At 41.0% G+C, this 13,131-nt stretch overlaps 1 protein-coding gene across 1 annotated transcript in view; it reads left to right on the top strand.

Moving 5' to 3' along the window:
* The first annotated feature begins 329 nt into the window (after nucleotides 1-329).
* odad2 (outer dynein arm docking complex subunit 2) overlaps nucleotides 330-13,131 on the top strand; it is a 64,872-nt gene continuing 52,070 nt past the window's right edge. The window contains 1 exon segment of the mRNA XM_084325840.1: nucleotides 330-452. The gene's annotated coding sequence lies outside the window, so the exon portion shown is untranslated.

The raw sequence follows: 13,131 nt of genomic DNA, 5'->3' as shown, positions 1-13,131 counted from the left end.
AAACCCAAATAGACTGTTTTCAGTATACCCAATGTTTGTCTGCAAATCACTGCCAAACCAGTAGTCAGAGAGGAAATAGGCTCTCAAATATGTGGTTGTGTGGACACTCTAAAGGGGAGTTTCTGTGACCATGTAAGTTGTCTCCACGTAACTGTATCCAAGAAAATATTAAAACCGATACAAGCGAATAATTGTCACCCACCCCTATCCTTTCAACTTATTTTCAGTTTAATGATGAATACAGTGCACGGACCTTTGCGTTTTGGTTCTTTTTGACCCAATTCACTCTATGTTGTTTGGCCGTATCATAGCAACCAAGAGGCAGAGAAAGTAGACGGCGTGCTGTTTCCAGGGAAACCATATGCAAGAAACCCAACTAACTTTACGTTTAGCTGCTAACGTTAACTTAATTTAACTGTTTTCTAATAAGAATAATCAACTTGAAACACTGGGTAAGTTTACAATAAAGCTCAAAGCTGGACAAATATTCTGTGTTGAAGACTTGAAGTGAGCCAGGATGAGGAAGTGAGCGTTGGAATGGATGCTTGTAAGGACGACTAACCTTGACGTAACGCTAAGGTTATTTTATCATAACGATGTTAACTTCACTAACGTCAAACGTAGACAGGTTTTAGATAGCAGCTTGTTTTGACAAGATTAAGATTAATCTTGATTTATTTCGCCGTAAACCAAAAGTGTTGGGTCAGTATTCGCATGGTTGTCTGTTTGTTTGTTTTAACGATAGCTGGTTGGAAAACGAATGACTGCCAATTAAAGCCCCAATCCGGTTTTTCCCATATTGTAATTATATTTATACATTCCTAATCTTGAACTCTGATATCTAGATCGAAAATACGCATTTTGAAACCATTGTACATCAGAATACAATTATATAGTGTATAAACTCAAAAGTACCTGTTGTCTTGTGTAATTTACATTTAAGTTAGTCGTTTAGCTGACGATTTTATCCAAAGCGATTTACAAATTCTGTACAAGTCAGCAGGAAGGGGACAGCTAAGGGTAGGTGATATTGTTCGTCAAACAGTGTCGGAACTTGAGTGCTACAGTCTTGAGTGCATAGTAATAAAGACACCACATTAGCATAGTAGGCAGTTCAGGTTGTTTGAAGGGCAGGGGCGAAAAGAAAAAAGGGCACCTACTGACTGCACATCAACGAGCAAAAAGCAATGATGCGTCATGTATGGTGATGGTGAAATATACCTCATCCTTGATTAACCCTTTACCGGCCAAGTAACCATTTTTGGCCACTTCCCCATACAATATATTTAGCCAGGTGGGAGAGGGGGGATCTTTAATCTATGAAAAAAAGACCCTGGGGATCTGCAACTTCCTTCTTTTCACCACAGCAAAAACATGCACATTTTTGCTCTTCAAAATCCATTATTTCCTCAACATGTCATGGTGAGTTGATAACATTTACTCATTTGTGCAGTTGAACAATTCATTGTAAAGGATGGGATAGGTGTTTTTTTTGCATAGGATTAGTGAAATCTGGATTTGTTGTTAGCTAAAAAGTGGTGGGATATGCCCCTTCAGGTGAAGTGATGCCCGATGCATCTAGTCAGTCACACTTAGGGTATTACTACTACCATGTAGTGCCATGTTACCCTGTATTGCCATGTACCCTGTAGTACCCTGTATTGCCATGTAGTACCCTGTAGTACCATGTAGTACCCTGTAGTACCATGTACCCTGTATTGCCATGTAGTACCCTGTATTGCCATGTAGTATCCTGTAGTGCCATGTAGTAGCATGTAGTACCCTGTACTCCTGTAGTACCATGTAGTACCATGTAGTACCATGTAGTACCCTGTAGTACCATGCAGTACCATGTAGTACATTGTAGTACCCTGTAGTGCCCTGTAGTACCATGTAGTACCCTGTAGTACCATGTAGTACCATGTAGTACCCTGTAGTGCCCTGTAGTGTCATGTAGTACCATGTAGTACCATGTAGTACCCTGTAGTGCCATGTAGTACCCTGTAGTGCCATGTAGTACCATGTAGTACCATGTAGTACCCTGTGTAGTACCCTGTAGTACCATGTAGTACCATGTAGTATCATGTAGTGCCCTGTAGTGTCATGTAGTACCATGTAGTACCATGTAGTACCCTGTAGTGCCCTGTAGTGTCATGTAGTACCATGTAGTACCATGTAGTACCCTGTAGTGCCATGTAGTACCCTGTAGTGCCATGTAGTACCATGTAGTACCCTGTGTAGTACCCTGTAGTACCATGTAGTACCATGTAGTATCATGTAGTACCCTGGCCTGTAGTATCATGTAGTACCATGTAGTACCATGTATTACCCTGTAGTACCATGTAGTTATATAGTTTTGTCCGCTATTCTTCTTTGGGCCTTTATCGGCTACTGTGGCCATGGCAACGCAAATTCAAGAAAACTTCCAATACATTTTATTATTTATTTTATGTTATGAATCAGCCTGCCAAGTTTCATAGATAAGGAAAAATATGCCCCATAGCCCCCACATTTTTAGGGTACCGGTCGAGGGCCTGTTCACGGACACTTCGGTTAACCTTCATTTACAGGGGAAAACTCTTTTTTTTTCTTTTTTTTCAAAATTGTAGATAACTTTTGAAATAGCACCAAAATAACATTCTAGAGTTGAAATTGTGAATTTCCAGGTATTTCAAGAAGTGACCGGTAAAGGGTTAAGATTAACATTAGATTAACATAGGCAATCCAAATATAAAAGTTTATTACATGGCGTTTTAACATTCGCCAAAATGCTTGATTGTGATTGGTCAATAGCGCTTGGTTGCCCCTGACAGCGGTCAGTTATTTCTCGATAACTGACCGCTGTTATGGGCAACGCGCAATAATGACCGCTGATACGGGTAACAGAGCGCTATTGACCAAACACAATCAAGCATTTTGATCGCAGTCACGAAAGCTGCTCAGCATATGCACAGCTGCACTCATCAGTGCAATCAGACCACACACCTGCCGGCTGCTGGCGATGACAGAGGAGCCACAGAACAACTGCGTCTGCATTTGATCTCGTCTTGTCAATGGTGTAAAATGAATTAGGTATATTGTTAGTATTCCAGAACTCTGTGTCGGTCAATTATTTTGCGACAATGACCTCGTAGCTATACATTATCCCTTACATAACCACACCTCTATGATAAAAACACACAGGGAACAATACACATTTAAATTGTTTATTTCACAAACACCTCCAAAGAAAATATGTTGGTTAAACTTATTTTCATGCTATATGTTAGCTATATAAGATACACTTGATTCAAGAAAATGATATGAAAAAATATGATTTTAAGACCCATCATTAGATTACTGTAACTGAATCAAATCAAATGTATTTGTAAGGCCCGACAACACGCGTTAATGTCCCCATGGGCCGGACACGTCTTCTTTAAACAAGTCAAGAAACATCACAATAAATCAAGAACAAAACAAAAACACCATGAAGTCCAAACATTTTTAAATAAATGAATGCAACACTCCCAGACATACCCCACGTGAAGGTAAGGAAAAACTCACTAAAACCTAGCAATAGGAAAAAATGCACCACAGGCAATGTGGAGGAGAGAAACCTTAGAAGGGCCATTCAAGGGGGGATCTCCCTTAGATGTCGGTGATAGTAGTGTTGCAATAAAACTGGCGAAACAGTTGGTAAGCATGCACACATATGTGTAATGAAACACAGATAAGTGCATGCAATAGCAACTGAACATTTTGAAAGATTGAAAAATAGAGCTGATGGCGGATCTGAAAAGTGTTCTCATTTGAAAATAACTGCATGTCCATTAAACGTACATAATTGGTTTAAACCGGTGTGTTTAGTTCAGCGCAGCTTTAGGACCTGGGGACTATACTACGTTAATGAAAGAGAACTAGCTAATTACTTAGGGGAGCTAATGTGTGAATTCAGCAGTAGTTAACTTGCCATACAAAGTGAGTATGTACATGTCAAAATACTTCCCAAAGGTCAGTGAATACCACGATCACAACACCAGAGGGAGCTCCACAAATCATGTTAAACCCAGATTCGGCTCAAACAAGGGACTAAACACGTTTCGCAATTATGCCACATCAATGTGGAACGCCCTACCCAAAGCTGTAAAGGAATGTGAATCACTACCCACTTTCAAAAACACTCTCAAAAAACACCTACGTGAGACAGCAATTCGAAACTGGCCCCTACAAATGTCCTAACCTAGTTGTACAGTAAATGACCAAATAAGGCTTTGTCAGTATTCCAATGTACAGTGTAAAATGTGTGCAATCTGTTAATAAACTTTTCAATCAATCAATCAATCAATCAAGTATAGTGTTAGCCAGCGGTTTGTTGTTGTTTTTATTATAACCCAGTGGTAACTTTCTGTTGAGAATAATTGTCCAGGCGGTCAATAAAGTGCCTGAAGAGAAGTCGAACTGCCTCATTCTTCACCGATCGCCACAGTATGTTTTCAACAAGGGATTGGGAAGCGTCTATGCCAAATACAACGCCGTTCGGTTTCCGGGTTCCTCTGATTGGCCACTAAGCCCACGTGACCGCGCGCTAGCACGCCCCCCTTATCGCCCACTGCCGCGCTGTGAAGTGGAAGGTGGTTTCTCCCCGGCTCCGTGCGCCGCTGACTCGGTCCATGGTTTCTCCCCGGCTCCGTGCATCGCTCACTCGGTCCAGCTCCAGCAGCAGCGGCCGTCTTCTCTCCGAGGTGGCTTGTTCTTTTTTTTTTATCCACTTTTTCTCCCATTTTCTATATTTTCTCCCATCCCAATTTCGTATCATCCAATTCAACCCTCCCCTGTCACGAACGCTGTTTCTTGCCTCCCACAAGCCGGCTGCAATGTGGACTAAGTCATACATAGCACAAGTCCCCTCCGGTACTTGAGGTAACAGCAGTCGCATCTTTTCACCTGCGCAGCTCGATCTCTCAGTGGCGAGGAGTAACGCGTGGGAGGCTCACGCTGCCCCCGACACTTCCTGATTCTACTGCGCAGGCGCACCAACCGACCTGTAGGAGTCGCTGTCCACAACGCCCGATCCCCACCCATCAGTTTCCCACCCGGCCAATGTGTATTAGTATGAACGACCAGCTAAACTGAAAGCAATGTGGAGCACTGGGCTCGAACAGGCGAGCCCAGCGTCTCCGCATTCGTGGCGAGCGCCTTGCCCACTACGCCACATAGCCGCTCCCGAGGTGGCTCATTCTTATTAATCCCCCATTGTTCAGGTCGACATGGTCGCACAAACACCCGTTGGAGGAGTAGTGGGGGAGAAATGAATGAATGAATGAATGAATGAAAACTTTATTTAACAGATTGCAGAATGGGTACAATACAGTACGGCGCAATACACACAATTGTTAAGGGGATGCAGACCAGAGAAAGACGTTTGTCTTGTTTACATCAGGGTCCCCCATTTTCAATTCATATCGATATTTATGACATACACAACATACATGACATTAACATGTCTGACGAGCACAGAGTTGCCAGTCGATAATTCTTGCTATTTAAAAATATTCCTCTTCTTCTCCCCCACTACTCCTCCAACGGGTGTTTGTGCGACCATGTCGACCTGAACAATGGGGGATAAATAAGAACGAGCCGCCTCGGAAGAAGACGGCCGCTGCTGCTGGAGCTGGACCGAGTCAGCGGCGCACGGAGCTGGGGAGAAACCACCGCCTCGCGTCGCCCCGCTGGCTCTTCCACTTCACAGCACGAGAGTGGGCGATAAGGGGGGCGTGCTAGCGCGCGGTCACGTGGGCTTAGTGGCCAATCAGAGGAACCCGGAAACCGAACGCCGTTGTATTTGGCATAGACGCGATTGGGAATGGGGCGGCTAAGTGGCGCAGTGGGCAAGGCGCTCGCCACTAATGCAGGAGATGCTGGGTTCGAGCCCAGCTCTCGGCATTGCTACCAGCTTGGCTGGTCGTTCATACTAATACAATTGGCAGTATTAGGGGTGGGAAGCTGGTGGGTGGGGATCGGACGTTGTGGACAGCGACTCCTACAGGTCGGTTGGTGCGCCTGCGCAGCAGAATCAGGAAGCAACGAGGGCGGCGTGTCCCTCCCACGCAGACCCTCGCCGCTGAGAGATCGCGCTGTTCAGGTGAAAAGATGCGACGCTGCCTCCTCGTGTACCGGAGGGGACACGTGATGCAAGGCTTGGTCCACATTGCAGCCGACCTGTGGGAGGCATGGCCTAACAGCGTTCGAGACAGGGGAGGGTAGAATTGTACAATACGAAATTGGGATGGGAGAAAAATAGAAAATGGGAGAAAAAGTAGATAAAAAAAACAAGGGATTGGGAATGAGTATTTTAAACGTTATTGTTTCATCATTGGCAACAATTTATTTTGTCTTTTACTTTCAAATACAGTTCTACACATTGTGAAAATCCGCATAAAATATATACCTAGGTAAATGGAATATTGCTCCACTTCTACAAGGGCTATTTGCATATTCTTGGTATCTAGGTACATCTATGGACCTCAGTGAATGTATTCACAGTGTCAGAAATATTGTTTCTATTACTAGGCTTGCTTAAATTGTGATGAAACAAAGGAGAATATGAATTATGATTTTTCTTTGCATCTTTGACAGTGAATAACACCATGATAATAATGACCAAACTTAAAGAACTGCCACTGATGTTGTTCAGTACCCTCTTGAGATCATGTGTAAAAAAGATCTAAGGAAATTAATAAAGGGAAGATGATAAAACCGAAGGTTCTGTAGATACAGTACTGAATTCTCCCATCCGGACCAATGCAATTTGAAATATTATTATAGAATATAGAATAGATGCTTATAAATTACCTTATTATAGCCAATTCGCACATTTATATATATATAGGCTACATATATTATCTTTCAAATGCCCGAGTTCAATTTGGATTTAGTATCACCAGGTGTGCATAAGAACAGATAATGATATTTTTTTTTTAAGGGGAACTATTTGACTATTTCTTTCTCTTTTACACAATTCCTGTGAGTCTATGGAACACCTCTGTAATTTTTTTTTTTTTTATTCATTGTTTTGTATTTCTAATCAAGTCCTCAAAAACAGCATTTTTCTACCTCAAGATCTTAAGCCGTTTTGAGGCTGGGCTCCAACCACTGTGTGCAGCTCATCATGTACCTGATGCCACACAGCCACATTATCATGCAGCGGTGTCTCTCTGACATCACAAATCAGCACATTTTCAAATGACTCAGTTCAGTGAGGGTAAATATTGTGAGAGGAGAATTGGAAGAATGCGCCAATATGAGAATTAGAGACATAGATCATATTAATATAAGTTCACATAGCTAGGAAACAATGCTAAACACTCAAAAAGGCCATTTATAAGATAGTTCCCCTTTAAAGATTAATTTTTTAGCGTTTATCGCTTTTTGCTACTGGGCAGTCCAGTAGAGAGAGAGAGAGAGAGAGGAAGAGTGGGAGACAGAGTGGGGGGAAGACATTCGGCAAATGATGCCGGGTCCGGGAATCGAACCCGGGTCGGCCGTGCCGCGACGCAGCGCGTTACATGGTTCGCCACTTGGGCGCCCCACAGATAATGATATCTACTGTCATTTACTGTACTTTTTCTTTTTAAACTTAAATTTTTATTAACAGTTTTTAGACAGACAGCACTTACAAAAAATAAATAATCAAAAATAAAGAAACTAGCATCACAATAAAAACAAAAAGAAAAAACAGTGCACATAAATATTTACATGGGTATCTCATGGTTAGTTGTCTGGTTCCCCTACAGTTGTTTTCTAGGTATTTGATACAAAGGCTGATTGTGTATCTCCCTTAAACAGGCATAAACAGGTCATTCCTACTCAAAGATGATAAATGCTGACTAAGGCTTGTATGTGTGATCTGGGTCCAGAGACCCTCCTTGAGCTTCTTTCTTCCCTTATCCTTCGTCCTTTCCTTTTTTTTTTCTCTCTTGTTTATTAACTTTCACTTTGCCTTTTGGTTCACCCATACACAAACCACATCATCCCTGAATATTTAATATCACACCGTTAAACAGACATAAATAATAAGGTATAAAAACATTCAGCAATTGTAATATCCCAAAAAACAAAATAGAAAATACTAACTAAAGCACAGGTGTGTGACATGGGTTCATAGACCCTCCTTGAACATCTTTCCTCCTTTACCCTTCGCCCTCTTGTGTTGCATTTGGTTCTTCCTCTGTGATGTCGTTCTCGTTCCTTTTATAATCCTCCCACTTTCCCCATCTTTCCCCAAATTTCTCTTCCTGTAACCTCAGCATGTGTGTTATCCTTTCCATATCCTGTATTTCTTCCACTATTCCTACCCATTGTGCTATTGTCGGTGGGTCTTCCTTGTACCACAGTCTCGTTATTGCTTTTCTGGCCGCTATCAACATTATCTTTATTAAATATTTGTCCCCCCCTTGTATTCCCTCGTGTGTCAGGTCTCCTAAGTAAAGCACCAGTCCTGTTTGTGGTAGCCCGTATCCTAATATTCTGATCATTGCTTCCCCTATCTCCTCCCAATACCCCTTCAGCTTCTGACATCCCCAGAATATGTGCGTGTGATTTGCCCCCTCCTTCCCACACATCCTCCAGCATGCTCTTTGTGTTGGTGCATATTTTCCCTTCAGCTCTGGGGTTATAAAGAATCTGATTATGTTTTTCCATCCAAATTCTTTCCATATTCTCGATCCTGTTGTTGAATGTTGTACCTCGCATATGTTCCCCCATTCCTTCCCTGTTATTCCTATCTCTAGTTCTCTCTCCCATTTCTCCCTTATATAATCGGTCGTGTGTCCCTTGCTGGTCATTATAGCCCGGTATATTGCTGATATTAATCTTCCTTGCCCCCCTTCGTATGCCCATACTATCATCTTTATTATTCCATTCTGTTCCTCTTACTGTACCTTTTTATTTTCACCACAGTGCAACCATTTTGAAACTAATTTCAGATCTAATTGTTGCTACATGCTAACAATAGGGAGGAGAAACTAACTGCGTTTCAATATTTGTCAAAAACGTTACCTTTTGTGGCTTATTATCCCGAATAATAACAGTTATTGATATTATTCATTCTAGAACGCTGAACTTTGAACCCCCATAGTATCTGCCAGGAAGTGTAGTTCGGCAATATTCCAACGCTGATCCACAGCTATGCATCCCCTCGACAAAATGGCCGCAAAAAAAACTACAATTCCCATGATTCAAATTTTCCAAAATGGTCACCGTCTTGGAATAGACTTCAGCAAATCGAAAACTTAAAACGATATAATGACACTTTTAACCTATTGCTAAACTAACGTATTGATGATAATATACATTCTACATGCTTTTGTGACATGTTAGTGATGTTAATACTTGAAAACGTTTGATTTTAAAATCGCAATTTTTTTTGCATCACTCTGAAAAATATGGATCTATGATCATAATGTCATTTTGGGGTCGGTACCGACCCTGAGGGGTGGAACAGGTTAAACTAACTTACTTTAACATAACCTAATGGATACATTGGAGAAAAAATTGACAGTGCAGATCAATGTTAGATAGATAGGTAGATATTAGCCCATCGGTCCCTGGCAAAAACTCAGAACATGTGCTAATGGCCATATAATGTGTTTTAAAAATAAGCAGGGTTTAACTATTTGGCAACACCCCTAGACTGTCGTCATCATGGCACCCACTTTGGGAAAGCCTGCCCTAGTAAGCTGCATCACATTTTATCCACTAACGGAGCACTCATTAAGACACAAATGGGGGACCCTGATGTAAACAAGACGAAAGTCTTTCTCTGGTCTGCATCCCCTTAACAATTGTGTGTATTGAGCTGTACTGTATTGTACCCATTCTGCAATCTGTTAATAAAGTTTTCAATCAATCAATCAATCAATCAATCAAACACGTTATCTTGCTATGTTTTCCCATGTGAAGGGCAGCCAATAGGGCACGTCCTCAAATTTTTGCCACTCAATAGGGCACTTTAGCATGATGTTTTTCAACCGTGTGGGGCACATGGTCAAGTTTAGACCATTGAAAGGGCACCAATGGGCACGTCCTCTAGTTTTTGCCACTCAAAAGGGCACTTTAGGTCTTTAGCGTGATGTTTTTCAACTGTGGGGGCACATGGTCAAGTTTAACCATGGGAGGGGCACCAATAGGGCACGTCCTCTCATTTTCTCCACTCTTTAAGGGCACTTTTGCATGACGTTATTTAACCGTGGAGGCACATGGTCAAGTTTAGACCATTGGAAGAGCACCAATAGGGCACGTCCTCTCGTTTTCACCACTCAAAAGGGCACTTTAGCGCAATGTTTTTTAACCATGGGGGCACCAGGTGGTGTGGTTGCCCTGCCCTCCCCCCCTGAGTCTGCCAGTGAATATAGGCACAGTAGATTACTGTACTTAGTAGCAAAGTGCGTAATAGTAAAAAAAACAGTACGAAGGTTAGTAGTTATTTCTTTTCCTTTTTTTCCTTTTTATAAATTTCTTTTTATTTCAGAATTGTTTGAAGTGTGTTTTTAGTCGACGGCGGACATTTGCCGGGTTTTGGCTGTCCTGACTGTGGTGGGAAGTTCATTCCACCAATTTAGTTTAGTTTAGTTTATTTGACAGACAAGAAATAACTTATAAGGCAATCACACGATTACCTCACTCACAGCTTGACATTCTCAAGGATAGCACTAAAGTATCAGACTTATTTCCACTGTGGTCCTTGATGTGTTGGCATCCTTTTAATACTTGTGGTTCATCCTTTTATCAAGAGCTCTGTGTTTCAGATAGAGAATGAAAAACTTGTCCATTCCTATTTTTCATTATGGCAACCCATGTCACCCCAGTGTCTTCTCGATACTTGATTTCTAGATAAGATAAGATAAGACATTCCTTTATTGATCCCCTTGGGGAAATTCAGGGTAGATAGTTTATTAGTTTATTGTATAAACTCAAAAGTACCTATTGTCTTGTGTTAATTTACATTTAGCTGAAGCATAGCATTTTTCCAAAGCAATTTACAAGTTCTGTACAACAAGTCAGCAGGTAGGGTACAACTCTGGCAGCTAAAGGTAGGTGATATTGTTCGTAAAACAGTGTCGAACTTGAGTGCTACACTCTTCGAGTGCATAGTAGTATAGACATAATTTAGCATAGTAGATAAAAATATAGGAACAGTATATTACTTATTAGCAAAATGCATACTAGTAAAACACAGTATGAAGGTTAGTATCTTTTTAAAGATACTAAAGATATATTGTTTGAAGAAGTGTGTTTTTAGTCAACGGCAAAGCACTAGGCGGGTTTCAGTTTCAGTTTATTAAAAAAGAAAAAAGGACAGTACACATTGATAAACATTTCTGTAAATGTGTCAGTTTTAGCCAGCTGGCTAATTCGCAACTGTAGTCCTTTTGGTAAGATGTTATGATACCGACAATACACCTAGAACAGAAGCATTAAAAGTAAAACACAGTATTTACAACACAATCCAACATAATAATAAAATACACAATGAACTGATTAAAAGTTATTACATGTTTGATTGGTTAATAACCAGGTCTTGAGTTTTTTTGTAAAGGTGTGGTAGGTAGCACAGTGTCTTATTTCAGTTGGTAGGATGTTCCAGAACTGAGTGGCTCTGACTACAAAACAGGACTGACTGAAGGAGCTGGACCTAAACGGCACAGTACAGTCCCCTCTCTGGGTAGATCTTGAGGACCTATTATGAGATGTTTTTTGTTTGATAAAAGTACTGATAGGTGGGGGGGCCTTGCCATTTAAGATCTTGAACAGTAGGCAGGCATCAGTGTATTTTGTCAGGTTTTCCCAGCTGAGGATTCTGTACTTGCTGAGGATGTAACAGTGGTGGTAAGTATATGGTTTTCGGTCCAGCACCTTGAGGGCCTGCTTATACAGAGAGAGAATGGGTGTCATGGTTGTGTTTTTTGCATGGGTCCAGCTAGTCATACAGTACATGAGATGGGAAATGATCATTGCGTTCACATAGAGAAGGGCAGCAGTAGATGTTAAACAGTTCCTCATGAATCAGAAATTTGACAAGTTATATTTGGCAGTCTGTTACTCTTTTTACCTGCTTTTTGAATGATAATGTAGAGTCGAGGATAATACCAAGATATTTAAATTGAGAGACTACTCGGCTGTCCCGACTGTGGTGGGAAGTTCATTCCACCAACTTAGTTTTGTTTAGTTCATTTGACAGACAATAAATAAGCGATCACGATTACCTCACAGCTTGAAATTCCCAAGGATAGAAGTCTCAGACTTGTTGTCAATCCTTTTATCAAGAGCTCTGTGTTTCAGCTAGAGAATGAAAATCTTCATATTTTTCATCTTTGGTGGTGGGGCTACCTATTTGGTATGTTTGGATCACTGATTAGGCCCTTAAGGCACAGAGGCATAGATTTAGTGGCGTATATAATAACAAAACAAGAAAAAAATATGCTGTAAGTGGTATTTTCTGGTTAAAACATGTGTTAAATAGCTCTACATTCCAACAACCATCACTGATACTGTATAGTGTTTGCTCAGTAACATGGGTCTCCCAGTCCCTCCGCTCTGCAGTAAACATAAAATAAATGTTCTTTAACCAATCAGGAGAGAGAACCCTAGATATTTGTACTTATTTCAAGGAATCTTACCAAGCCAAATGTGTTTACTGCACTGCCAGATTATGTTACTTAGCCTAATCCAAGCACATATTATTTGCTTTTATTTAATTTTTTTTTTAAAGTTTTGTCAGAACATCTTTGCAGTGTGGAGTTCTCTCTCATGATTGGATTAAGTGGGTTTGTGTTTACTGCAGAGCAGGACCCATGCTACTGACCAAACACTCTATAGTCTATACATGTTTAGTATCTGTATAGATGGAGTGAAAGTGTCTCTGTTCAGAGCATATTGTACACCACTTTATACTGCACACTTGTGGTCAAGCTACAAAAAAGCAAGTTTGCGGAGACTTCAAGTAGCTTATAATAATGCCATGAGAATATTACTCAAAAGACCTAGATGGTGTAGTGCAAGTGAAATGTTCGTGGCTGCACGTGGCACTGTTTTAAGAAATCTCATGCTAAATTACTCTGGAAACGAGATCATTCTGGTTTTAACGGACAT

The sequence above is a fragment of the Notolepis coatsorum genome (genome assembly GCF_963971535.1).
Source record: "Notolepis coatsorum genome assembly, chromosome: 12".
In the NCBI taxonomy this organism is placed as follows: domain Eukaryota; kingdom Metazoa; phylum Chordata; class Actinopteri; order Aulopiformes; family Paralepididae; genus Notolepis; species Notolepis coatsorum.
The sequence above is the reverse complement of the archived record's forward strand: the minus strand, read 5'-3'. Positions and strand labels throughout refer to the sequence as shown.